The following is a 26185-nucleotide window of genomic DNA, read 5'->3' as shown; positions in this document are numbered from 1 at the left end:
CGATCTAAACTGCGCTGCTTACAGAAAACTGTGTAACTTAGATCAATTCTGCTTCAGGTTTTCTGAATGTCTGTACCTAGCCCTTGGGAGCAAACAAATACAACTCAGTAAGAATCAGTCAAATAGTGACTCTTACTGGAGACCTCCAAGAGCTCAAGGCCATAGTGGATCTGGAAGCTAAACTGCCTTTTTCCTTGCCTGGTTACTTCTGGCAGTCTGTGCATGAAGATGCCCCAAAGTCTCTCTACCAGTTTCTGGCTAACTTCTGATTAAATGAATGTTGGGAAAGATTTCGCTAGGAATATTCTTTGTTTGAGGTTATTTATTTCCAAGGATTTTTTTCTATTTTATGTGATTCTGCATTCCCTTGCATACGAGTAGGTAGGCACAAAAATCTTTTACCAGGTCCAAAGACATCATATATCAGCATGGCCCCATGACGTGACCATTTGATGCATAATCAGAAACTGGCAGAACAACAATGTGACACCTCCCTGCAAACATGAGAAGTCTCAAAACACATGGTAATACTTTGTTTCAAAGACAAGCTAGGGGATTTCTCAATTTGCCTTATTTCGAGAAGCAGAATGGAAAGGCTGATGATGTCATGTCACATGCTTATGTACAAAAAAAAAAAAAAAAAAAAAAATGCTGCAGCATGCCTTCAATGGAGGCAGTGGTTTATTTTACTCTGTACAAGAGCTCTACCATAACATCCAGTTACTTGCACTTGGGCATGCCACCATGCCTTAATTGAATTGGCCTACTGAATATGCACCAGGCTGGCGTGTTTGGTCCTACCTCACTGGGCCCACATGCTTTTAGCTTCCTAGTGTCTCAGAAGAAACTAGTCACTACTTAACATGCATTTCCTTGATGAACACTCTTCAGGTACTACTCCTTGATGGAAGTAGGACCTTATGACACAGCTCTCCTAGGCCTCTTGGATAAGTACTGAACACCAAGGTCTAGTGAAGCACATCTTTTTCCAAGGCTCTATCTGCGGGCACTCCAGGGACACTAGCTGATGTAAACAGACACAAAGACTTTGTAAAGGCTCTGGAAAGCCTAGAGCGTAGCACTCTTTACCTTCGCACAGATCAAGGCAAAATAAATCCCTACTCAAGCAGGGAACCTGTGTGTGTTTCCTTATCACTTCGGAGCATTCTTGGGATTAGGTCAGAGTCCTCCAGGTTCACCCTCCTCTGTCTTATGGCTTGTCCTCCAGATCATGGCGTCTCTGGATATGGACAAAGCAGAACACTTCAAAAGGTCAGCAGCACTTACAATCTAATTATCAGGTGTGGACAAGCCAGTTATGAACCAAATGTAGCAAAACCACTCCAACAGTACTCTGGATGAAGCAGTCCTGAAGCTGAAGTGGTTTTTCTACATTTCTGTCATTCCTGGCTGGTCCCCAGGTGACAATTAAAACATAACCATAGCTGAACTTTTGAAAAGGCTCCAAGTGTATTTATGGTCATACCTTCTTACTCTTGCAATCAGCTTTTTACTACTTCTCTCTTTTCTGTGTACCCTTAAAACAGTCAGCCAGAGACCTCTTCTTTTATAGCCTCCAGTGCCTTCTGCCAGGTAACGCCCTGGCCAGGTTCATGAGGTCTTAACACTAGGTAGGAGTTGCCTTGACACCAAACCCCTTGGCAGAACCAGTTCTCTTTGTCTGACCACCTTACCGTATCTACTGTATTGCTCTGGCAGACCCAGCTAAGGTCAAGAAATCCACATTGACTTCCTGTCCATCAAGCACCTCCGTAAGTAAGTTAACCCCTTGTTATCAGTGTAAACATAACACTAAATTAAAACAAGTAAACTGAATCAAGCAATATTTAATTAGAAACACAAATCTCCATGCCTGCCATTCTACAATGACATCATGTACAATAGGAGCTGCAGCAAAACAGTGCATAGGAAAGCTAGTAAGAAAATTCCCTTCCTTAAATCCCTGCCCAGATAATATTCAGTTTCTAGGTCCATTTGAATGATAGCAGCCTGTATGACCTTTCACTGCAAAGCTCCCGGATAGAAATGTGCTTCTTGCTTAAAACAGCAAGAGCTGTGAAATCAGGACAGGATTCTGACCTTCTCTCACAGTTACCCTGAACTCCCAAAAGGCTTTTTGAAATGCCCCAGAAATCAAGGTTTCAGAAAGTAGTGCTGTGTGACCTGGACCCAAAAGGCAGCACACCCTGCACAGGACAAATCAAGAATAAAAGGCTAAAACTACATTCAAACCATCACAGCTTCTATAGACACACATATCCCTTGGTACTTAATCTGGCACTATTCCACTGGATTACTCCTTGGCATTAGTCTCACAGCTATGTCTACAGAGCAGCGTGAGAATAGAGTGACCCAGCAGTTGGTCCCATGGCATTTTACTAACTGCAACGGCTACTGCATCATTTGAGCATAAAAAGTACGAGAAACCAAATTAAGGAATTGAACTTAACTGCCGTTGAGCAACCAATACCAGGAGTTTGATTTTAACACAGCTAAATATTCATGATGCAAATCATGAGTAAGGAGAAGCTACAGTTCAGTTGGAAATACACCACTTTCTTCTACTACTGCCATTTAAATCCATGAACAGAGCTCTTCACTAATTTTTCCTATGCTAGTGGGTTTGCCAACTACCACACAAGCAAAAATTTACTGTTCTGGACCTAGAGTGCAGGTAATGGCATTTACAAAATGCAAAGAAACTTTCCATGCAGGTGTACACTTGCAAAACACATTTGCTTGACTTCTGTATTAACAACAACAACAACAAAACTAACCACACCTAAAATTACCAGCTACTGCTGGAAACTAGTGCTTCATTTTCTATTTGTGTGCAGTGATTTGGATGATTAACTAGCTCAACCATTCAAAAACCATGCAAGCCTATACCGATTTGCTTTAGCTGGTCAAAAATAGCTTTCCTTTCCCCCCTCCCCCACCAAATAAACCTTCACAGCAGATATATGTGGATAATCAGTATATGGATGAGAATATACGTATTTTCCCCAACATTCCTTAAATTAGAACAATATTATAATACTAAAGTCTTGAAAAAATACAATACAGAGATTCCCCAAATTGCTGCAATGTGGGTTTCACCATTTTCCTTATGGTAAGCAATTTTCATTTCCTTGTTCTGTTCCTTCCCACCCAATTATATTCAGTGTTATGCCACTCAGCTATGCATTACAGTTATTTTACAAGTCAGGCCACATGTTAAGTGAAATGGCCCTTTGCAAACTTGCCATCAATACAGCAGACAGAAATAACATTACAGGTTAACATTTCTGTTAAGTGATTTAAAAAAGACTGTCAATCCTGTAGCTCAGGTTTCCAACACAAATATGGCAGACTTCATTCTGCATTTCAAAAACAAGTTACATATTATATTCCAGGGTATTTATATGCAAGAAAAATATAGTAATAATATAGTTAAGGTAGACATGATTACATGACACCTAGAAAAAGGTACAGGTTTCTTTAGCTGAAATGTTTGATGTTAGCTTCCTATGGATAATCAGCGTTTCTTCCTGGAGTTCTGGCCTCAGCTTCAAAAATAATGAATGTACTTTGTCACCATGGTTTGCAATTATTGTTCATCTCAAAACAATATTCTAGGTCTTATTTCCAACTATTATAGCCATGACCCGCTGCTGACAGGCCCTGAAAAGGTAAATGATGCTGGCAACCTTCCTTTACAATTGCAAAGCCACAAAAACCCATCATTTCTCTAAACAAAAAATAGCTACATTGTGTGGCAGAAGTACTCAAGGAATGAGAGCTAATTAAAATGAGCTTTCCCATTTCCTCCTTTTTACTCCTCATCTCCCAAAAGCCTACAGTCAGATAGCCTGTAGGAATTACTGCAGCTGTATAGCTGACATGACACTACTTTCACCCCATCTGCATATGGCAAGCTAGGCGATAGATAGCTACTGGTACAATCTCTGGTGTGCATTTGAAAGAATATAAACTGTTCAATTTAATTTACAGAAACCTTCTAACAATCCCCACTATTCATACATTCAGGTAATGACATCCTGACATGTGAATTTGCCATAAGACATTTTTATGCCCTCTCAACCTGTACATCATTCTGTTAATAACTGAGCACATGAACTATTAAGAATAATAGAATAATTCGTAAATTAAGTGGTTATTTCCAAGAATTTTAATGCACAGCATTTCTCTTTCTAATCTATTTTGTCTAACTGTTACATGATTTATTGTAGCAGTCTTACCTGAAAGTTAATGAGGTTTTGTGGGGGAAACTGTAGTATTTTAGCATGAACACTTCAATAAAAAGACTGCTCATTGAGAGAAAAGAACCGCAAATGGAAGCGTACCACAAATTGGAATACTACTACAAAACAGGCTAAATAAACCGAATTGTTGCTGTATCGGGACCTTTTCTAACATTTCCTACTGTTGCTATCCATGGTTCAGCTCTATGGGAGAAGGGCTAAAAGCTTACAGGAGGCCACCAACACCTTGCTCATGCTGCTGGTGAACTAGACTGTCAGACAATATTTTGAAAAACATTCTAGTGTAAACAAGACTATAAATTACATGGTAATGTTGCAAGGTCTCCTGGTACAATTTATCTTTACCTCTAGTCTCCTCACTCTTTTTGCTGCCACTGCTATTGCTTCAGTGCTAGAAAGCATCATGAACAACCCTCAAAATGGCATGCACCTGTTCAGCTCATGAGATGCACTCAATTTATTCCTCTTCCCGCTGTCCCTGAGTTTCCTATAACCAAAGGAAGATGGCAGATGACAACCACTTAACAGACCTCCCTGCTTGGCATTTTGAAGGCCAAAAACCTCCTGAAATTCCTACAGTAACAATTCCTGTCCTGAAAGCAGACGCAGAATGTAATCCCATCCTTATAAATAAAATGAACCTATCCATTTGTGCATCTTTAGACCCTCTATTAACATAACAGCTTAGGCCAAATCTATTGTATCGACCTTGCTATCAGTCATAATGTGCTATATTTCTCATTATTTAAAACAGAGCTGCCAACTGGTAGCCCACAGGCTACATGCAGCCCCTAAGGGGTTAACCTGTGGCTCCTGGGCTCCAGGTCTGGGTGTTGCTCTCCCCATCACTATCTGCTGCTACTATTGACTCTGGGCTCCCCCTTTCTTTCCCAGCTTCTACTACCTGCCCTCATGACCTCTGGGACAGGGCACTGGCAGCACAGCCCACAGGGCTCAGGGAGCCAATGGCCAGGGCATGCCATCATAGTGCAGTTGGGGTAGGGATGAAGAGGGAGCCATGCAGCAGTTTAAAAATATAAATGAAGTCTGAGATTTTCAAAGGAGCCTAAGGATGGTAGGCACCCAAATGCAGAGGACATTCAAATGAAATTGTACACCAAGCTCCTTTTGAGAAATCTCAGCCAAAATATAGATATTTAGTTGCTAAACTATAGCTGTGGAGACAGGCACATGACTACCTGAAATTATTAATGTTAAGTACAAATAAAAAAATTAGGTACAGAACTACTTTTGGTCAAGCACCCAAGTTAAGAATGCTAAAGGTAAGGTTAAATGGCTTTGATTCATCCTTGTGATTACACACTTCAACAGTCTTGCCCAGCAGTGCTCAAACTTCTGGCCCCTTGGACCAGATGAGAGTGAGGAGCCCATCTGTGGGCCGGATCAGGGCTTGGCCCCAGCACTTACTCCTTCCTGTCCTGCACGCTGAGACTGGGTCCAGAGACCCAGCACTGCCTCCTCCGAGGCCCTGTACACCAAGACTGTCTCCCAATGGCCCAGTGCTGCCCCCTCCCAGGTCCTGTGTGCTAGGATCAGGCACCAGATCTAGCATGCAGGGCCCAAGGTTCTCCATGGGTCCAGAGATTTGGCAGTAGGGGAGCAGTAGCACTGCTCTTCTCCCACCAAATTTCTGGACCCACAGCGAGGCCAGACAACACGGTGCTGTGCACTAGAGCTGGCCTGCAAGCCAAAGACTGACTACCCTTAGTCTTGCCCTGTATTATATAAATCCGGGATAAGGCAAGGAATACAAGTCAGTGCCTTAAAAAACAAAAACAAACATCTCTTTCTTCTTATAATTCCCAGACTGGATCACTGTCTGATCTATGGACCAAATAAGACAGGCTTCCCACAGAACAATTATCACATGATCACATAGTTAAGGGAATTGTTACAATATGCAGGTACAATGGATCAAATGAAGGTTGCACAAGCACCTCCAGATAAGGTTCAGGTTTACCAAGTCCATAAGATACTGGAGAAGGCTATTCAGTGTCTCTAAACTCCCAGTGCTGTTACTGAAAGATCACGTGTTACATGATATGTGTTACCCTGTAATTACAGGTTCACCAGAAATAAAGGTTACTAAATGTACTGTCACGTTACATGCCACACTTGAAATTCTACTACTGAGTTCACAGTCCATGTAGTTTACCTTTGTGTTCAGGGAAAAGGTAGACTGCACAATGCCACCTTCACCCCCAAACTTCAGTATCTTTTGAACACCTGATGAGCAACTGTAATCAAGGGACATGGCTGGCCCGTTGCATACTTATTTTTGTGCAGCAGCTCCTGAAACTCCTGCAGGCAGACTTCCTATGGCATCTGGCTTCTTGCCACATAGGGATGCAGTGTTCATCATACGTGATTTGGCAGACATGTGCTGCTTCTGATCCCTTTCAGGCCATGCAAACAGTGAAAAGAAAGAAGAGAACTTCCAAAAGAAAGAAGAGAACTTCAGCATCAGTTGTAGAGATGCTTCTTAGTCTGGCAAATTATGAATCAGTTGAAGGTACAGAGATTTTAAATGTTTTGGATTTGTTTGCAAGACAATGGTGTAGCTCATGTTTTAGAATGCATATGCATGTTATATAACATATATTGGTAAACTAACCATCTTTCCAGCAGCCCTTACTCCCAGAGGTGAGTTGCTAGCATGCACCAGCGGGGCTGATAAGAGAATTTTTAGAGCCTGCTGGACTATATACAACCAATTTTCAGCTTCTATGGGCTGCGGTATTTGTGGGGGCAGGGAGGGGAGAGGAAAGGAGAAGCCGCCCCACCCAATGTCACAATCAGTATCATTTTTCTTTAGTGCAGTGCTCCCACCTGTAGTGCAATCCCCCCTCCAGAAAGTGGCTTGCACTCCCTGGGATACCATGTCAGGGTCCCACCTCCCTCACTGCTCCAGCAGCAGGGGCAAGGACTTGTCCAGCATGCCTCCCAAGTCAAAAAGGGCAGGGATGGGGTTTATTCCCTCCCTCCCCCGAGGGACCCCAGCCAGGGTCTGCCTGGCCAGGGGTGAGCAACAGAGGCAGTGGCCAGGGCTGGCAGACCCTGGCTGTGGTCCCCCGGGGGGGGGGGAGAGGCAAACAAACCTCCCTGCTCCCTTCACCTTAAGGGACCATGTCATGCTGGCATCTGGCCAGGGGCTAGCCACACTCATCATCCCCCCTCCCCCCTCCCCAAGCCTGGCAAGTGCTGCTTCCCCTCTCCAGACACACCTCAGCTGTGGTCCCTGCAGGCCAGGTTGGGGGTTTAAACCTTTCCCCAATCACACTCAGGCCTGCCAGGGCCTGGCCACGCCCTGCTCAGCTTCCCTCCAGCTCAGCTACTGAGGAAGGGCAGGAAAGGGAAGGCTTGCTCTAGTGCCTCCCAGCTTCTGGCCTGAGGCACTGCAGGCATGTGGCTGCATTTCCAGAATCAAAAGTGAGTGTCTGTTCACTCGCTTGCCGGTTCAATCTATACAGTTAGACTAATCTGCAAAGATTTAATCCATTCAGTCTCAGGCTTTTTGATTGTCTGTACTTAGCCAAACTGAACACCACTAATATTACTACTCTACCAGAAATTCCCTGCACACGAAGCATAACCTGCAAGATTCATCACTATGAACTCTTCACCACTGTGAACACCCTTAGGTACAACCATGCTAAGACTGTCACAGATGTTGCAATTCTGGGAGGAATCCAAGACTGAAAATTTCTGTTGATGAATTTAAAAATTTCAGACAACTGACCCCAACACCTGAATTACCATCTTTCTCCCCAACCAGTTGTGTACTTTGGGAACTTTAAAAGCCACCATTCACAATGGGGCTGGAAGAGAAGTGATGCTGGCAAGCTCATTTATGAGTGATCACCTTCTTTTCAACACCGGGGACTTTTCACTCAGCTAGATAAACATGGGATGCCTACTGGACAATGGGGCTGTTCCCCTCCAAGTGTCAGATGTAGGCATTTTCTTTGTGGATAACCACGTTATTATGCTGCAGATCATCTCTGAAATCCTGTTGATCAAACTGAACTCAAAACTCTACTGAAATTTCTGCAGAGCAGATTGAATTGTGCGGACCTCAGAAGTTGAAGATATGATGCACCAAAACAAACTGATCCTGGAAAAGCAAAATCATTTTGTTCATGTTACCAAAATGGCCATAAAGCACATTCCCTGTAGTTACTGCAATGACTACTCTTCTTGCTAGAAACCAGAAACATTCAAACTCTTGAAGTGTATAGCAAAAGCAGGAAGAGCATCTTTGAACACTGCCCTGCTAAAAGGAAGGAACAAGATAATAGAGACTGTTGACTTCACTCCTTTCTGTCACAATACCTGGACACTGCTTCGTGAACTTGCAGCTCCTGATGCAGTAACATACTGCCAATCAAGTGACAGCTAGAGTGTGCACCTCACACTTTTACTTAACTGCTAAAAGTGTCAAGTTGACACAGAGAAGGTCAGAAATAGATCTCTTGAAATCTGGCAAATCCCCACCACTTCGTCACTATCTTTATATTATACAGGAAATAAATAAGGCTGGTGCACACCTACTATAAGCATTTGTTCTCCAAACATTACTGATCACATCTCTTGCCACACAAAAGCAGCAGTAATAAAGCCTCACCTAAACTGTTTTATATTCTGTGCAGTGATTTACTCCTGGACAAAATGGACATGTAAACTATACCGAATCAGAACTCACCGTTCACATAGATTGGTATTTCACACCTATTTTGAACTGCCAAGTGTAAACAATGCACAAGGTGTGGGGGGAGGGCAGGAGGGAAGGGCAGAAATCAGGCCATACAATTACAAAGTTGGAGCTAATCTGCCATAAAAAAGTTAATAAAATGTCTACTAAATTTAGAGCTGTGCTGAGATGTTTTCTTAAGTAGCCACAACTAATTTGTTTTTCTGCTTTTCTTCTTCATTAAAAGAGTATCATTTAGATGGTGCTTGTTCCTGTGTAAGTGATATCCTAGGTTGGATAAACCTTTATTTTTGTGGAGCAGGCCCATTTATTCTTGTGGGAATGGATTCCAGATGGCACTAGAACATACTATTAATTCAGATGAATCAAGGCATTTACTTACAATGCAGTTACTCCCTGACAAAAGCTAAAAAATTCTTCTGTATGCAGTCCAAGTCCAGTGGGGACACTGGAAGTCACACAGAGGGTAACATTTTTAAGCATGCTGTAAGTGTGTCAGAGGACAGTAGTGATGTAACCAAGCCCTGGACTCAGTTATAAACTACAGGATGCTTAGGACTTTAATTATGCCAGAAGTCTCAGACCTGTTCTACAAACAGTTTTTGTACAGATTTAACCATTTTAAACTAGGTGTGGGCTTATCCTAAATCATAACAAATATATCAGTACAGCCCTTAGCGCATACGCAATTTTATTTTAAAGATGTCTTGTATGGGATTCTAAGTGTATGGGATCTGCATCCACAATGGGTACTGATTTAACTATTTAGATTTTAATCTGAAGCAGTTAAAGCAATATAAAACCTGTGTTTAGACAGGCCCTTGTAGAAAAAAAATATTCTATTCAGATGCAGAAACATTTCTGTAATCCTAAAAGTCAGTGTGCATACAAGTGGCTGAGGACAAGTTCACAGAATATCTTCCTGCATTAGAGAAACTGACAACTCACAGTTGTCAAAAGAATCTCTGAACACTGTAAAACTAGAGATATGAGCTGAAAATGTTAAGAACAATGCTTTTATCTGATTAGCGTATTAATATTAAGGACATGACAACCAGACCATTCCCCTATTAATTTAACCTTTTATTCCCTCTGCTTTTCTTTGTCTCAGACTTTTCCATGCAACATGCTGTCCAACTCACAAGAGTTGCTTTTCAGATTGGAGGTCAGATTTTAATCCCAAATGAACAGCAAAAGGCCTATATTTGATTACAATGCTATATGATGTCATGTATCCAAGACAACTAAGGCATTATGGTCTCCTGGGGATAAAACTGCCTCTTGGTCATACATAGATTCAGGCAACTCGGCATGCGACTGATCCGTTGTCTCCAGACGAAAAATGCAAGCAGCTGCACTCTTCAGCAAAACGCATTACAAAAACAAAAGATCCCAAGATTCTCATTGGACAGTACACATTAAGATGTCTTTTTATTTAAAACACAAAAAACCCTAAATCAGATTTATAATCATTTGGAACTTTAATAAATTGTATATGCAGCATTAAAGTCAGCAGAAAAACTGTTCCAGAGACAAGACTACTTAAGTCTACTTTTTCAGCCTTTAAATTCTTCCTGTTATTGGAATTTCATTTCCTACAATATAAAGTTGTTTGGGTTTTACTGATATATTTTCAAGCTTCTCTCATCCTTAATGTTCTTTGCCAGTTTTCTTTCTGCAAAATTAAAACTGGAAAAAAAAAAAAAACAACCTGGGTGTAAACAGGAGACAGTTTCAGGGAAGATGCAGAAATACACAAAGGACTGAAAAGGGAAGGAGTGAAGTCTTACAGTGACAAGAGCAGATCAAATTTAGCCTGAGATTTAGTTTTCTCTAAAAGTTTTTTTTTACAACATCTAGATCCACTTATAAACATTCCAGTAAAAAAGGCTGACTTCACAGGAAAACAATGTTTTTTAAATAAGTTTCATGGGTACAAACCCTGAACCAATCCAGCAATTTGTTTTGTTCAGGTGGGTACAGTCAGGATGAATGCAACAAACTGCAAAAAAATCAAAGCCATTTATTTTAGCTCTGTCCACTGGCCTTATTCAAAACCCACTGAAGTCAATGGAGGTCTTTCTTCACAGATTTCTATGTGACTATGTCAAAGATGGGCAAAACATGGGCCACAGGCCGGATTCAACCCACCAAGTGATTCCGTCTGGCCCCCGGCATTTTCCCTTCTTCTTCCCCCCCCGTGGGAGGTGCCTGCATTAGCAGCTCCAGCTCTGGCCCAGGACTGCAGCCTGTAAATGGAGGGTGATGAGGGGCTGAGGCATGTAGCAGTGCCTGAGGGGCCGTGGAGGGACCCAGCCCCAAACACCCCCTGCCTTCCTCTCCCTCTGCTCCAGCTCCTGCTGCAGGCGCTGGTCGGTGCCAAGTTCTAGGTGCCTTCCCCTCTCCCACCCCTTGACATGAGTTTACATGCACCAGGAAAGAAGGCCCTCCAGAGGGGCACTTTTTCCCAGTCAAGGGGTAGATCTGTGGATGTCAGGGACCATGTGATGGGGGCAGGGGATTCTAGGACCAACATGGTGGCCAACAGGGTGGCAAGGGGGACAGGAATCGATGTTGGGTAGGCGGGTCTTTTTATGTCACAGACTGTGATGGAGCGGGACTTACAGTTCCAAGACCACAAACCCCCATCCCAAAAAGAGTACTTCCATGGCAAGAAGAGGGAATTCCATTGGCTGGCTGGGGAATAAAACCCCTCCCTGCCCTGTTCACCTTAGGGAGCCATGCCAGGCTGGTATCTGGCCGTGGACCAAGGTCTGCCTCTCCCTCCCCCAAGCCAGGAAAGGGCTGAATCCCACCCTCTCCCTCCAGGCACAGCCTGCCCAGGATCCCTGCAGGCCAGAGTCGGGGTTTAAACCCCTCCCCAATCATATTCAGGCCTGCCACAGCCTGGCCACCCACCTCCCCCAGCTCAGCTTCCCTCTGGCTTGGCCACTGTGGAAGGGAATGGAGGGCTGCTCTAGCAACCTCCAGCTTCTGGCCTGAGCCCCTGCAGGCATGTGGCTGCATTTCCAGAATCAAAAGTGAATGTCTATTCACTTGCTTGCCAGTTCAATCTATGCAGGTTAGACTAACCTGCAAAGATTTAATCCATTCAGTCTCAGGTTAGGGGTGAGACTCAGTCAAGGGTTAGGAGTGAGACTTCTGGTCCGAAGATAGTGACCAGGGGGCAGGGCTTAACAGTTTGACAAGAGGCATGCCCTCGCAGCCTTCAACAGCTTACCAAAACTGTTAAGTGGCCCTCCAGGCAAAATAAATTGCCCATCCCTGCTCTATGTTCCTTAGAATCTGAAAGTGGAACTGAATGAATTGATTAATCAGCTGGAATAGTGAAACCATGGGAGACAAAAAACATAGAACAAACATAGAACAGCAAGAAAGTAAAACTAAAATTGAAACCAAATAATCAAAGCAATGAATATGGATATTTATTTAAAAAGCAAGAAACAGAAATTGTTTTTCAGAAATGTTATTGCCAATAGTATCTTTTTACAAGAGATACCCCACCCCCATTTCTTATATTTAGCTTGTCCCTAAGTAAATGAATAAAAACAAAAAGCTGGGAGCTATAGATATAGTTAAATAATTGTGCCATTTGAGCAAATGCATTTCAAAATAATAATTCAAAGTGCTAATTTCATTTCCAAGATGTTACATATATTTCAGCTGAACTGTAGCAATAACAAGTTTCCCAATGTGTTACTTTTCTTACAGCTTCCAACCCTTCTAAAAACAACACTAGCCCTCTGAAATCTTAACTAAAAAACAATACAGAACGTTTACTTCATTTTAAATGACCCTGCAGTGAGACTGTATATTTTAAAGAAAGGATATCACCACCTTCACAATGTCAGAAGATAACTATGGTTATACAAAAATAACTCAAAGAAATCAGGAAGCTTGCAAACTCCCATTCAAATTGCCATATTTACTTGAATTTAAGTCAACCCTAAATTTAAATATGACCCCCCCCCAATAATTAGATTCGATATACGGAAAAGTTATGCATTTAGTATAATTTTTCAGGTACAGAATCTAATTATTGAAGGGCTGTCTTAAATTCATCCCCCTTGCAGTCTACAGCAAGGAAAGCAGTACCTTAGAGAGGTCAGGTTGTCTCCTTGCCTTCAGCCCTCCCCTCCACTTCTTCCTCTTGCAGCTTTCCTACCCCTTTGACACCAGCAGCTCCACACCCTCAGCCCCCCCAGAGTCTCTGTCCCTTCACCCCCACTCCCATCTCTGCCTCTTCTCCCCCATCCCTCCTTCCTTACTGTCAGACGCTGCTCGGACTCTGTTCTCTCCTGGAACACAGCACCCGGAAACTCTGCCCTTACCGGGCCATGCAGCAGTGTCAGCACTGCTGATTAGTTGGGCAGGCAATGCAGCAGTGTTGGTGCTGTTCATTGGCCAAACAGAGGACAACATTTCCAGGTGCTCTGTGCCCAGGAGGGGATCCAGCCTGAGCCAGAGCTGAGCTGACAGTAAAGAAGTATGTGGGGGGAGGAAACTGCAGATGTCAAGCTGAGGGAGGCGGCAGGAGGCTGCTGCCCCTCCCCCTGCTTTGTATGCAAATCTAAGATGAGGAGCTTCCCCTTTACCCCAACGCCATTGGACAAAAAAACCCCTAGTCTTAGTTTCAAGTACATACAATACGTTATGCAGGTAAGTTCTTCTTCCTTTGTGGTTTGCCTGTAATTTTTGTTTTAACACAGCATTCCAAAACACCTCTAGTGTCCAGACAGGATCTAGATTTTGACCTTCCTGTTGCAATGTCTCCAAATTTAATGCTTCAGGCAGTTTTAGATTGCACCCCAGAAGTTGCATGAATTAAAAACAGAGGCAACAGAACTTAATATCAGTAGTATTAATATATTTTCAAACATGTTTTAACTAAAACTACATGTAGTTTCCTTGCCTTCATACTACTCTCTCTGTAAATATGGAAGGCATTGGTTATCAGGCTAGAACTTTTGTTCTACAAGAGAGAGCTTTCTCTGGCACATCAAAGTTACATACACATACAAGGGAGCAAAAGTACAATGCAGAAATACATTAAATAGGTCCAAATATCTAGAACACCAAGGGTAACAGGAAAAGGTCCACATACTAATAAGAAAAATTACTGTATTTTACATGTTCAGAATTAAATTTAGGGATTGTTTTAAATCATTTTGGTTTTCCATTGTGGGTACATTCACTTATAGATTCATAGATGCTAGGGTTGGAAGGGACCTCAATAGATCATCGAGTCCGACCCCCTGCATAGGCAGGAAAGAGTGCTGGGTCAAGATGACCACAGCTAGATGCATATCCAACCTCCTCTTGAAGACCCCCAGGGTAGGGGAGAGCACCACCTCCCTTCGGAGCCTGTTCCAGACCTTGGCCACTCGAACTGGGAAGAAGTTCTTCCTAACGTCCAATCTAAATCTGCTGTCTGTTAGCTTGTGGCCATTATTTCTTGTAACCCCTGGGGGCGCCTTGGTGAATAAATACTCACCAATTCCCTTCTGTGCCCCCGTGATGAACTTACAGGCAACCACAAGGTCACCTCTCAACCTTCTCTTGCGGAGGCTGAACAGGTCCAGGTGCCCTAGTCTCTCCTCATCGGGCTGGGCCTGCAAGCCCTTAACCATATGAGTGGCCCTTCTCTGGACCCTCTCCAGGTTATCCACATTCCTCTTGAAGTGTGGCGCCCAAAACTGCACGCAGTACTCCAACTGCGGTCTGACCAGTGCCCAATAGAGGGGAAGTATCACCTCCTTGGATCTGTTCGTCATGCATCTGCTGATGCACGATAAAGTGCCATTAGCTTTTCTGATGGCTTTGTCACACTGCCGACTCATGCTCATCTTGGAGTCTCCAAGATCCCTTTCCGCTTCCGTGCCACCAAGCAGGTCATTTCCTAGGCAGTAGGTATGCTGGACATTTTTCCTCCCTACGTGCAGCACTTTGCATTTCTCCTTGTTGAACTGCATTCTGTTGTTTTCTGCCCATATGTCCAACCTATCCAGGTCTGCTTGTAGTTGTTCCCTGCCCTCCGGCGTGTCCACTTCTCCCCAGTTTTGTGTCATCAGCAAACTTAGAGTACATTTCACTCCCTCGTCCAAGTCGCTGATGAAGACATTAAAGAGTATCGGTCCAAGGACCGAGCCCTGCGGGACCCCACTGCCCACACCCTTCCAGGTCAATACCGACCCATCCACTATGACTCTCTGGGTGCGACCCTCTAGCCAATTCACCACCCATCGGACTGTGTAGTCATCCAAGTCACAGCCTCTTAACTTGTTGACCAGTATGGTGTGGGATACCGTATCGAAGGCCTTCCTGAAGTCTAAGTATGCAACATCAACCCCTGCTCCTGCGTCCAGGCGTTATAGTTTCATAGTTGGTAGGGTCAGAAGGGACCTGAGCAGATCATCAAGTCCGACCCCCTGCCATGGCAGGAAAGAGTACTGGGGTCAAATGACCCTGGCGAGGTGTTCATCTAGCCTCCTCTTAAAGACCCCCAGGGTAGGAGCCAGCACCACTTCTCTTGGAAGTTGGTTCCAGATCCTAGCTGCCCTGACAGTGAAATAGCACCTCCCGATGTCTAGTCTGAATCTACCCTCTGCCAGCTTGTGGCTGTTATTTCTAGTCACTCCTGAGAGCGCTCAGGGGAACAGGGACTCCCCAATGCCTGCTGGTCCCCTCTGACCAGTTTGTAAACAACCACTAGATCCCCCTCAGCCTTCTCTTGTGGAGGCTAAACAGGTTCAGGTCCCTTAGCCTCTCCTCCCTTCTTCTACCAGAAGTTTCTTCTATCCTTACCCTTAGGGTAGTGCATTCATTGACAGCTTGCCCTCTCCCTGCATGGGAAGGGGGCAGACCCTCAAATGGAATTTGGTAGGTAATGAGAAGCAGCAGCTGCCACAAAGAGGTGGGGAGGGTTCCTGTCCTGGGAAAATGCCCTGCCCACATCCTGCTAATCAGCTGACTGGCAGGAGGGGGGACATCCTCCCATGGTGGGAACTTCCCTGGTTCTCCCCACATGAGAATTAACCCTGATCTTTGTATTCCTCTGGGCTGACCCAGAGACGTGCAAGGTTAGGACTGGAGGCAGTGTGGAGCACTGGCATTGCAGCAAGTTCTGGGAGTGTTGCTGCAGAGGCACGGCAGCCTGCCTCATCTTGCACCACTTTGGGCTCACCCAGAGCAGTACAGGGCAAGACAGGGGCATTTTGCTGCAGTGGCAAGGCTATTGAGCTTTCCTGCAGTGGTACTGTAGTCTACCTTGCCCCACACTGCTCCTGGTCAGCTGAGCAGTGGGACTGGTGACTGAAATGCCAGCACAGCCGGGAGTACAGAGGCATTCCCTAAGCTGGATCTCCAAACCCTCTGACTTTTAAACTGCAAGCAACACTGGAACGGGGAGAGGTAAGGAGAAAGCCAGCACGGCTGAGAGAAGGGTTTGTAAGTCCATGTACCGGCCATACTGGCTTTTCAAGCACCCCCACTACTCAGCTAAACAGTAGATGAATCTTAAACTGAAACTATAAGCACAATGCTCTTGATGAAGGTAAAAAGAAAGGCACTTGTTACAACAGCACTGTGAGAATACCAATACCTTAATACATCTCATATAACATGGTCAAGACTCCACAGATAAAAAAGAAAAATATTCATACTGTACTTTGATTAATGAACACTCCTAGAGGAAAGCAAATTTGCCTGTACAATGCCTATTCTGTTTGGCTAGACTAACCTAGAAGATGGATCAATGGTAAGAATACTGTTATAATATTCTCAGCAGTATTTGGCAGCATCCTCTGCCAACTGGTGTTTTACTCTATAGTCCCCTAGATTCAGGGACTGTAACCACTAAGATTCTTCATGAAGTAACCCAGCATCACTTGGATTGCTAACTGCACAGAACTCAAACATAATGTAATAAAACAATGTCCTGTTAAGCTGAAAACAAAGGACAAATGAGGGACCACAGTTTAATTGGAAAACTAAAATTAGGTAAGAAATAAGGTTGGAATGTACCAAGAATAATTTTGGGGGATGAGAAGGAACACACAAATCTTTGATGTGTGAAGTGGTACAAAAGGAGGTGGCTTTTGGGAAGGTGGAACAAGTTAAAGGATTTACAGGATCCAAATAGCCAAAAAGAGAACTGCAATCCAACATCACATGCCCTGACAGAACCCTTAAAGACAGGGCAAAGTGTGAGCAAAGATATCCGACAGATCAAGAAGCTGCTCCTGAACATGCACAAAGCCAACACTAAATGGATTGAAAACACAGTAGTTCTAACAAAGTCAAAACACAATCAATGATGCTGTTGAAAGGGATATTGAACTGTGCTGATCCGTACCTCTGATGTGGAGAGTACAGTGCCAGTTAGAGGGAGAAAAAAAAAGCTGCATTTTCCACAAGTTGTCAAAGACAGATGAAAAGGCTAGGGAATAGATATAGCAATAGCTGTTACAGTCTTCTGACCTTGTATCAACCCAAGATAAAAATCATGTTTTAAAATGGTTCAGCCAATAAAGTATTAATATAGTTTATTTGGACAGACTGTTCCAATTTAGCCACCCTTGAATACAATGGCCAAAAAAACCCTTATCAGCACCTTGCTACCTGTAAGAACTTGGTGAAAGCATGGTTGTCATTAGCACAATCTGAATTCTAGTCAAAACAGAATATAAAAATATTGGAAATACATAAATAAATAAATAAAAACTCCCACACCCTTCAGCAGTAGGATACCCACCCAATCTAACACAGGAATCCTAATGCATAGCCTTATTTCATTAAAATAATTGAGCTGTGAATTAAAAAGCCAATTTTGTACAGTATGAAGAACAAAACTACCCTACTTACTGAGCCCAAGATCTTGTAACAAGATTTCAGCTATAAAAACTTCCCATAAACTCTGGCACCTAATTTATTTGAAGTGATTCTTGTACAAAACTTGCCATGTTGTAAGAGGCAGAAATAGCCATATTTACAATACAATAGGTACTCTTCCAAACTTACTCACTTCATAGACCTTCAGACACCCAGTACTAAATACTACCCATCAGTTCTTTTCAAGACAGAACACATTTGGATGTTTGCACTTCTGTAACTATGATGTTGTAAAGAGGAGAGACAAAGTCACCAGAGGTCATAAGGACACTCTTGGACACTAGGCAGCAGTCTTTCTGTACACTGAAATTTATTATCCTTCTGCAGGCTAATTCTTTCCCCACTTGTTGACATACATTATACATGGCATGTACTCTGGAGTGTCAGTATTTGCTTTTGCTTAATGCGATAAAGAAAGTTCAGATACTTTTCAATATAATGTATTGTTCAGCGTCCTAGATGGTGGAAAGTATAACAATTTCCACAATGTAACACTGAAAATCTGGAGAATATAGAAGGTGTATGCAATATATAAAGATGCAATTACAAAAGGAAAAGAAGAAAGCTTTAGAGCCTTATTTTTTCCATGGTTCTTTCGGCTGGGAAACACGGAACCATTGCGCATCTGATTTTAAAAAAATCTCACCACCTACATAATTTGTGAAGCCTGGATATGGATAAGCTTTAGACAAGTTTGCACTTGTATGCAGACTGTAAAGACCAGCAGGTGTCTTTGATTCATCAAGTAAAAAGGTGCAGCACAACTTCTGCACAGGAAGTTACACAACATTTTATTAACTGTCAGAGGAAGGGTACAAAAACAAGCCTAAAGTGCTAAGCAAGAAATTAAAGTTTAATGGGATATCAAACTTCTGTACCAACAAATACTATCACGTGGTATATTGGAACCATGTGCAGCCAAATAGAATAAAATGGATGGAATTTATTTTTATCTTAAAAGATAACTGTGCAAACCCAGCTCCATCCATAAAACTGATCATTTCTTTTGGGGGACAAAAAGACATGAAGTTTCATGCTACTTTACACTGTGGAGCTTCCCTTATACTTACAGTCCAGGAAAGGACATGTTTTTATTTAGCTTGTTTTGCACATATATTCTGTAACAAGAGTGTCCCACTGAAAATAATGATGGAAGACAAATGCTAAAATAGTAAAGCTGAAATCAACTTGCTATCCTGTTGCTGTTGACTTCTTCACATGATTTGTGCTTACATCATTATGTTCAATGTCCTACTGTATCACCATGATATATATATCGGGGAGAGAGATTCTAATTTTGTAGACTATTGGTGATATCTCCTTTGTCCACACATCAATATTTTACCAATTCCTTACCAGCTTAAATGAAAGCATCTTACACTTAAGCTTAAAGAATATCCACATAACAGGTTTGCACCAATTCAACTACATTTGTTTCTAAACTTACTTAGTTTAATGGGCATAGCTAAAATCTTTAGACAGCATGGAAAAAAAAACCCCCAGATTTTCATAATACTCAACAGGTACAAATACAAAAACACACAAGAAAGCCTTCATCCTTTCCATTGTGACAACCTCCTAATATCCAGTAAAAGGGGGTTGTGGAAATGAAGCATCCCTACACAATCTTTCACTGGTGTTGCTGGTACCCTCCACCGATGGGTTCTCCAAAGGGTGCAGCAAAACTCTGTACTATCTTCAAGAGTGAGATCTGCCAAATTAGCACACCACACTGCTGACATTCCTTTTGGGCTCACATTACCTCACTTTGGGCTCAGCCATCTTCAAATGTCTTCTTGAGCCTCACCTAGGTTGCAGTGACACATAGCAGCCACAACCTCATCCCCTGCCTGAGATTCTGCCAGCAGAAAAAACTAGAATTCATAATAGGGAAAGCCTGAAAGCACCTTACCCAATAAGCCAAACTTGGTGACATGACTGCCAATGGACGTTCATCTAACACAGAGGTGGGCAAAATGCGGCCCGCCAGGCCATTCTATCTGGCCTGCGAAGCCCATAAAAATTTAGAAAATAAATATTTATCTGCCCCTGGCTACCTGTCGTGCGGCCCTCGATAGCCTGCCAAAACTCAGTAAGCGTCCCTCCACCTGACATGAATCAAGCCCCATAGTTATAAAGTGTGAAAAGATTATATGTAATTTTAGGGCCAAGTTTAAAATGGTATGGAAATACAATAGAAAAATTCTGCTAAGTTCCCATGCAGGCTGAATGTAGTAAAAAATAAAGAGACAAGGAACCAAAAGCCTCTTATTTTGTAAGAAGTGGAAAGCTTGAATCAGGGTGTTCTGTCACTGCTCCCAAATTCAAGCAACAAGGAGGCAAACCCTCATTACTCTTTTGCTTAAAAGCTCATGTACACACCAAATCTCCAAAGGCCCCATAATAGATTTCTAAATGCTCTCATTAGAGATAAATGATTCAGGCACCTGAACAGTTGCAACACCCTTGAATGTTCGTCCAGACTAATAGATTCACGAGTTATAGCTCTAGTGAATTAGAAGAATGAAAACCAATCTACACAAGGGATTCTTAGGAACACTCCCAAACTTGCTTCACCAGTAGTTGGAAGATAAAAGGGTTCTCTATACTAGAAGAGCTGCTCTGATGTAACTAGATTAATCTGTCTAAACTAGCATAAGCCACTAATGCAGATGCATATAAGTGCTGAAATGGTTTAAATCTGTTCCTTTTGTGTCAGTAAATGGAAAGCTATGCAAATGTAAAGTATATCAGTGTTATTAAGGATCTGCACTAGTTTAGCTAGGCTGTTTAAACCACTGCACCTTTTCTAATACAGATAAGGTCCGACAGCCTTAAGATTGATACATGTAATAATGTACCCATAGCCAAAGACATTGTGTGTCCCTTAAGCCAGTTCACAGGAAAACCTAAAAAATATTTTAAAAGCTGTTATGCCTGCAGGAATCTTTCCTATACTAAGGTCATCAGTAAAAGGGCAAATGCCTAAAAGAGCAAAAACACCAAAAACTTTTTTAAAAGCTTGATTTTCTTCTGCCCTGTATTTCAAATGATGTGCAAAATTAATGCAAAAATGTTACCATTCTAACTTGGAAATCTTTTACAAGTCTTCTTATAAAAGATGTACAAGCCAATAAAGAACCAGGACCCTCATCTTCCATACTTTGAGAAACATCATTCAACTCCATTTGTACTAGCCAAATTGTTACAACCTGGTTCTCACACAATGGGGTTTCCTTTTTATAATTAAACACATTTAAGTCTAGTTTAAAATTAATCACTAACCAAATATAGCCATTAAGTTGAACTCAGATGCATCTGACAAGAGTCCACACTACCCAGAGCAGATGAAACCAGCTTAATTCTCTTTTTATTTACACCCATGTAAAGAGTAATGCCCCAGTGTAAGTGAAAAGCAAAATATGCCCTGCCGTTCTGATTCAGTTGCTTCTAAACAATCTTTTAACACCAGTTAAAATTACCGGATGGGCGTACAAGGCAATGGATTAACAAGTTTATCGTGTACCTTGGTTACACAAATAATTCTGGCTCACCTAACACAGTGTAACTGTCACTGTAAACAGAATTCAAACATCCCCAAAAGTGTTCAAGTCCAGTTATAAGTAAGTAAAAGTAAAAATTCTGAAAACTTTTCTAGTTGGTGTTCTCTCATCTATGTGAAGCAAACATCTCAAGTTACCCCAATCTTTTCCTTTTGGGGTTGGCATCAGAATACATTGTTTAAAGATGGATTATTGAAAAAACAAGTTATTTTAATTATGCATGTATTTCTACAAGCTTTTTCTCCAGATAATGACTAGGGTCTTCATTCACCAACTTCCAGGACAAAAGCAACCCACACTGAAGAAAACTGGGTCCCAGACAACTTAAATCCATCTATACATAATGGAGCAGTGTATCCAATTATGTATAGATTGGGCACTTCAGCGGGTCTTTTATGGCACTGTTGTCCAAAAGCTGATTGAATCAGCTTTAAACAAAAGCACCAAAAAGCGCCGCTGAAGCGCCTGCTCTATACAGACACTGTGGAACCAGGTTGAACTAACATGCTATTTTTTCTGTTAAAGCGTGTGTTTTGGGGGTTGTTTTGTTGTTGTTGTTTTGGGTTTTTTTCCCCCTCCCCCCTAACCTCCCCCACTTCTGTCAGTTCTCTTTGAGAACTTGTGGAGATCAGGTGAGGCCCCAATGACTCAAAAAGGGCAAATCCATCTTTAAGAGGGAGAAGAAGAAGGATCCAAAGAACTACAAATCAGTTAGCCTGCCCTCTATAGTGGGAAAGATCATGGAGCAGGTCCTCAAGGAATCTACTGCAAAGCACCTAGTGGAGAACAAGGTGATGATCAGGAACAGTCGGCATGGATTCACCAAGAACAAGTCATGCCTGACCAACCTGATTTCCTCTATAAGGTGACAGACTGTGGATGGGGGAGAGCAGTTGGTGTGATGATACACCTTGACTTGAGCAAGGCTTTTAACACCATTCTCATTGACAAGTGAAGGAAATACAGACTAGATGAAAGTACTGTAAAGTAGATATCTAAGTAGTTGGATCATTTTTCCTCAATGAGTAATCATCAGTGGCTCAACTTCTAGTTTGGAGGAGGTATCAAGAGGAGATCCCCCAGAAGTCTGTCCTGGGTTCTGTCTTGTGTAATATCTTCTTTAATGATTTGTATGGTGGGACTGAACTAGCAAATTTGCAGATGACAGTAAATTGGGTAGAACTGCAGATACTGTGAAGATTAGAGCTGGGATCCAGAATGACCTGGATAACTGGTTTGCAATTATTAGATGAGATTCAACAAGGACAAGTGTAAAGTACTGCATTTGGGGCAGAATAACTGCATGCACAAATACAGACTGGGGAATGAGTGGCTAAGTGGTACTACTGCAGAAAAGAACGTGGTGTTTTAGTAAACCATAAGCTGCGTGAGCCAACAACGTGCTCTTGTTGCAAAAAAGCGAACGGCATGCCGGGTTGTGTAATGGGAACGGCACTTACCCTTGCAAATCAAGGGAAGTGATTCTTCTACTCTATTCGACACCTGTTCAGGCCTCACCTGGAGTACTGTGTCCAGTTTTGGGGCTCCCACTTCAAGAGGGATATGAACAGTTTGCAAACAGTCCAGTGCAGGACAACAAAAATAAGCAGGACCCTGGGAGGCAAGACTTATGAGGACAAGCTGAAAGAACTAGGCTTAGTTTGGAGAAAAGAAGAGAGTTGCAATTTGATAAGCATCTTCCAATACCTGAAGGGCAATTAGAGAGACAGGCTTTTCTCTGTGACTGTCCAGCACATGACTAGGGGCAATGGCCTCAAGCTGTAGCAGGGGAAATTTAGTTTGGAGATTAGAACTTTCTGTCCATGAGACTGGTCACACACTGGAACAGGCTACCTAGAGAAACTATCATATCTCCATACTTGGAAAGTTTCAAAAGCAAGTTAGACACACAGTTGGCTGGGATTTGAGTCAGGGGGCTGGACTAGATGACCTTGCGAAATCCCTTCCAACCCTACTTTCCTATGAGCCTAAGAAAATTTGCATATAGTATATACCAGGAAAATAATAGTACTGTATTCCACTACCATGGTAATATTCTCATCAGTCTATAATTTTAACCCAAAGGTCATAACTGTGATATTACATTTTTTTCCTAAACCATGAAGATCATTCAGTTGCATATTTCTGACTCAAACACACAAAAACAGGGAAAGCCACAATGAGAGTGTTCAACCCCAAACCTCAACCATTATATAAGATGATGAGAATGTGTTCTCCCCAGCTACAGTTGGGTTGTGCTGTTTAAAAAAAAAAAAAAAAAAAAAGCAGCACACTCTACCCCATTCTTTAACAGTAATCACAACATTTCCTAAATCCTCCCAATTCTGTCAGAGTAACTGACTTTCCCGCAAAAAACAAGATTCAGAATGCATCAGGGACAATGCTGTGAGTTGCACCATGCTCTTTTGTTAGGTAACAGTCTTAACTTAATACAGTGTATGTGGTTTCATTTCTGTGATACTTGTTAAAGAGCTGATAAGACAAACTGAAGTCCACCATACTGATACCATATTATATTCATCACGTGCCAAAAAGGACATTCAGGGAGGTCCAAACATAAAAGAAGCCCGCCTGGTTCTGAGTTAATTATTAACATATCATATTTACTTGCATGCAGTAAAAAACCCCAAATAAAATGTGGAGAGCGAAGGTATTTGAAAGACAGAATGAAGGAAAAAACTCCTTCCTTGCCTCTGCTGGGGGTGAAAAGAAATCATCCACAGCCAGCAGCAGGCAGGCAGGCAGCTCTGTGTGAAGCACCTGCTGCTTACTTTTATTTACTTTTTTAAAGTGGCAAAACTGCTGTTATCATACATCCTGGATTATAATTTGCACAATTTCCAGCAGCTAAATTTTGGGAAAAGGTGTGCAATTTATGGTGCTTGAGAATTGCTGGCTAATATTTTCAGTGCAGCAACCAATTCCATCAAAATATTATAGCATTGTAAACACACACTCACATTTCCAGATGCACAAGCCTGTTGTGTGCACAGGTAGACGTGTGCCCCCCACCACTCTGAGAACCTTTAAAGAGAAACCTTGAAACTTTATGAAGATGAGCACTAGGAGCTAGGGATCAAAACAAACCTGGCTTTAGCTTTCTCAAGAGCACCACATACTGGGGGTAGAAATTTTTCCCCTAACAAGAGAGGGAACTTGAGGAAGCCCTCCTCATACTTCAGGGCAGGGGTGCCCAACTTGCAGCATGTGTGTCATGTGCAGCACGGGTAGCCTCTGTGTGGCACATGGCAGGATCAGGGAAAGGAAAGCAGAGCAGCAAATCAGGCAGGGAGGGGAAAGCAGAGCAGCAGATTAGAGAGGGAGCCTATTTCTTATGCCATAGGAAAGCGTGGGCCTAGGCCCACTAAGTAAAACTATATGCCTTCCTTAAAAAGGAGGCCACTGTAAATATAGCAATTGATTCCTGAGGACAAACAAAAGAAACAGGGAAAGCAGTGAAGGGCACAGACTTGCAACAATGCCACGGGGGCATGGAGAAAAGTGCACCAGAAAGTGTCCGCTGGCCCAAGAACGAATCCAAGGAGCCAGCGAACACCTGACCACAGAAAATGCCCAGACACATGAAGGAAGAGGGACAGAAAAGCCCCCAGGGGCCCTCCTGGACAGAGCCTGCTTCCTGGGCAGACAGCAGCAGATCAGGCAAGGAGCAGAGGGCAGAAAGCAGAGCATTGGGAAGGGAGCAGAAAGCAGAGCAGGCAATGCAAAGGAGTGGAGCAGCAGGAAGCAGAGCAAGTAATGCAAAGGAGCAGAAAGCAGGAAGGAAGCAGGAGGCAGAGCAGGCAATGCAAAGGAGCAGAGAGTACAGAGCAGAAAGCAGAGCAGCAGGAAGGGACCAGGAAGCAGAGCAGACAATGCAAGAGAGCAAAAAGAGCAGTGGGAAGAGAGCAGGAAATACAAAGGAGCAGAGGGCAGAAAGCAGAGCAGCAGGAAGGGAGTAGAACTCAGAGCAGACAATGCGAAGAAGCAAAGGAGGGAGCGGAAAGCAGAACAGCGAATGAGACAGGGGCCTGCCGGGAAGGCCACCCCGCGCGGGCCCGGGGCGGCACGTGCGGCGGGGGGCGACTCCCGGCTCTTTGTTGGGCTCGTGGCGCAGCCCCCCCAGCTCCGGCCACGTGTCGACCCCGGCGCGCCCCACGCCCGCGCCCCGGGCCAGGCCGGGACCGGAGAAGGAGGAGCCCCCCCGCCTCCCCGCCAAGCGCCGAGGCCCCCCCCAGCGCTGCCCCCCCCCCGCCCGCTCGCGGGCGCTCACCTCCCGTGTGTAGGCAGGCAGGCAAGCTCGGTGCGGCCGGGGCCGACACAATATGGCAGCGGGGGGCGGGGGGACGTGTCAGGGATCAGCAGCTGCGGCGCCTCCCTCGCGCTCTCCCCATAGCAACCGGGCGCCCGGGCCGCTGGCTCCGCCCCCCCGCGCCCGAGTGGGCCGACCCTGGCGCCGCCCGCCCGCCTACACCGGGACGAGTCCACTCCGGCGCGGGGGGGAGCGCTCGGGGCAGTGCGGGGCTGCCCAGACAGCCTCCCCATGCCCCCTTTGCCCTCAGGGGCGGCGCCCCCCATGCCTGAGCCAGGCATTGCAATGCGTGGTGGGCACTGCCCTGCCCTCAGATAGCCCGGGGTATTCACCCTCCATCCCGTCTGTCACCTCTCTCGCGGGG

The 26185-nt window shown here is 43.6% G+C and overlaps 1 protein-coding gene across 2 annotated transcripts in view; it reads right to left on the bottom strand.

The window, feature by feature from the left end:
• The window catches only part of FOXN2 (forkhead box N2), a 68820-nt gene extending 42926 nt beyond the window's left edge, over positions 1-25894 (bottom strand). The window contains exon 1 of one of the 2 annotated variants that reach the window (XM_014610960.3): positions 25783-25894. The gene's annotated coding sequence lies outside the window, so the exon portion shown is untranslated. The remainder of the gene's footprint in view (positions 1-25782) is intronic. The other variant, XM_006274703.4, reaches the window with a different exon arrangement.
• Positions 25895-26185: the final 291 nt, after the last annotated feature.

The sequence above is a fragment of the Alligator mississippiensis genome, chromosome 1 (genome assembly GCF_030867095.1).
Source record: "Alligator mississippiensis isolate rAllMis1 chromosome 1, rAllMis1, whole genome shotgun sequence".
Taxonomy (NCBI): Eukaryota; Metazoa; Chordata; order Crocodylia; family Alligatoridae; genus Alligator; species Alligator mississippiensis.
The sequence above is the reverse complement of the archived record's forward strand: the minus strand, read 5'-3'. Positions and strand labels throughout refer to the sequence as shown.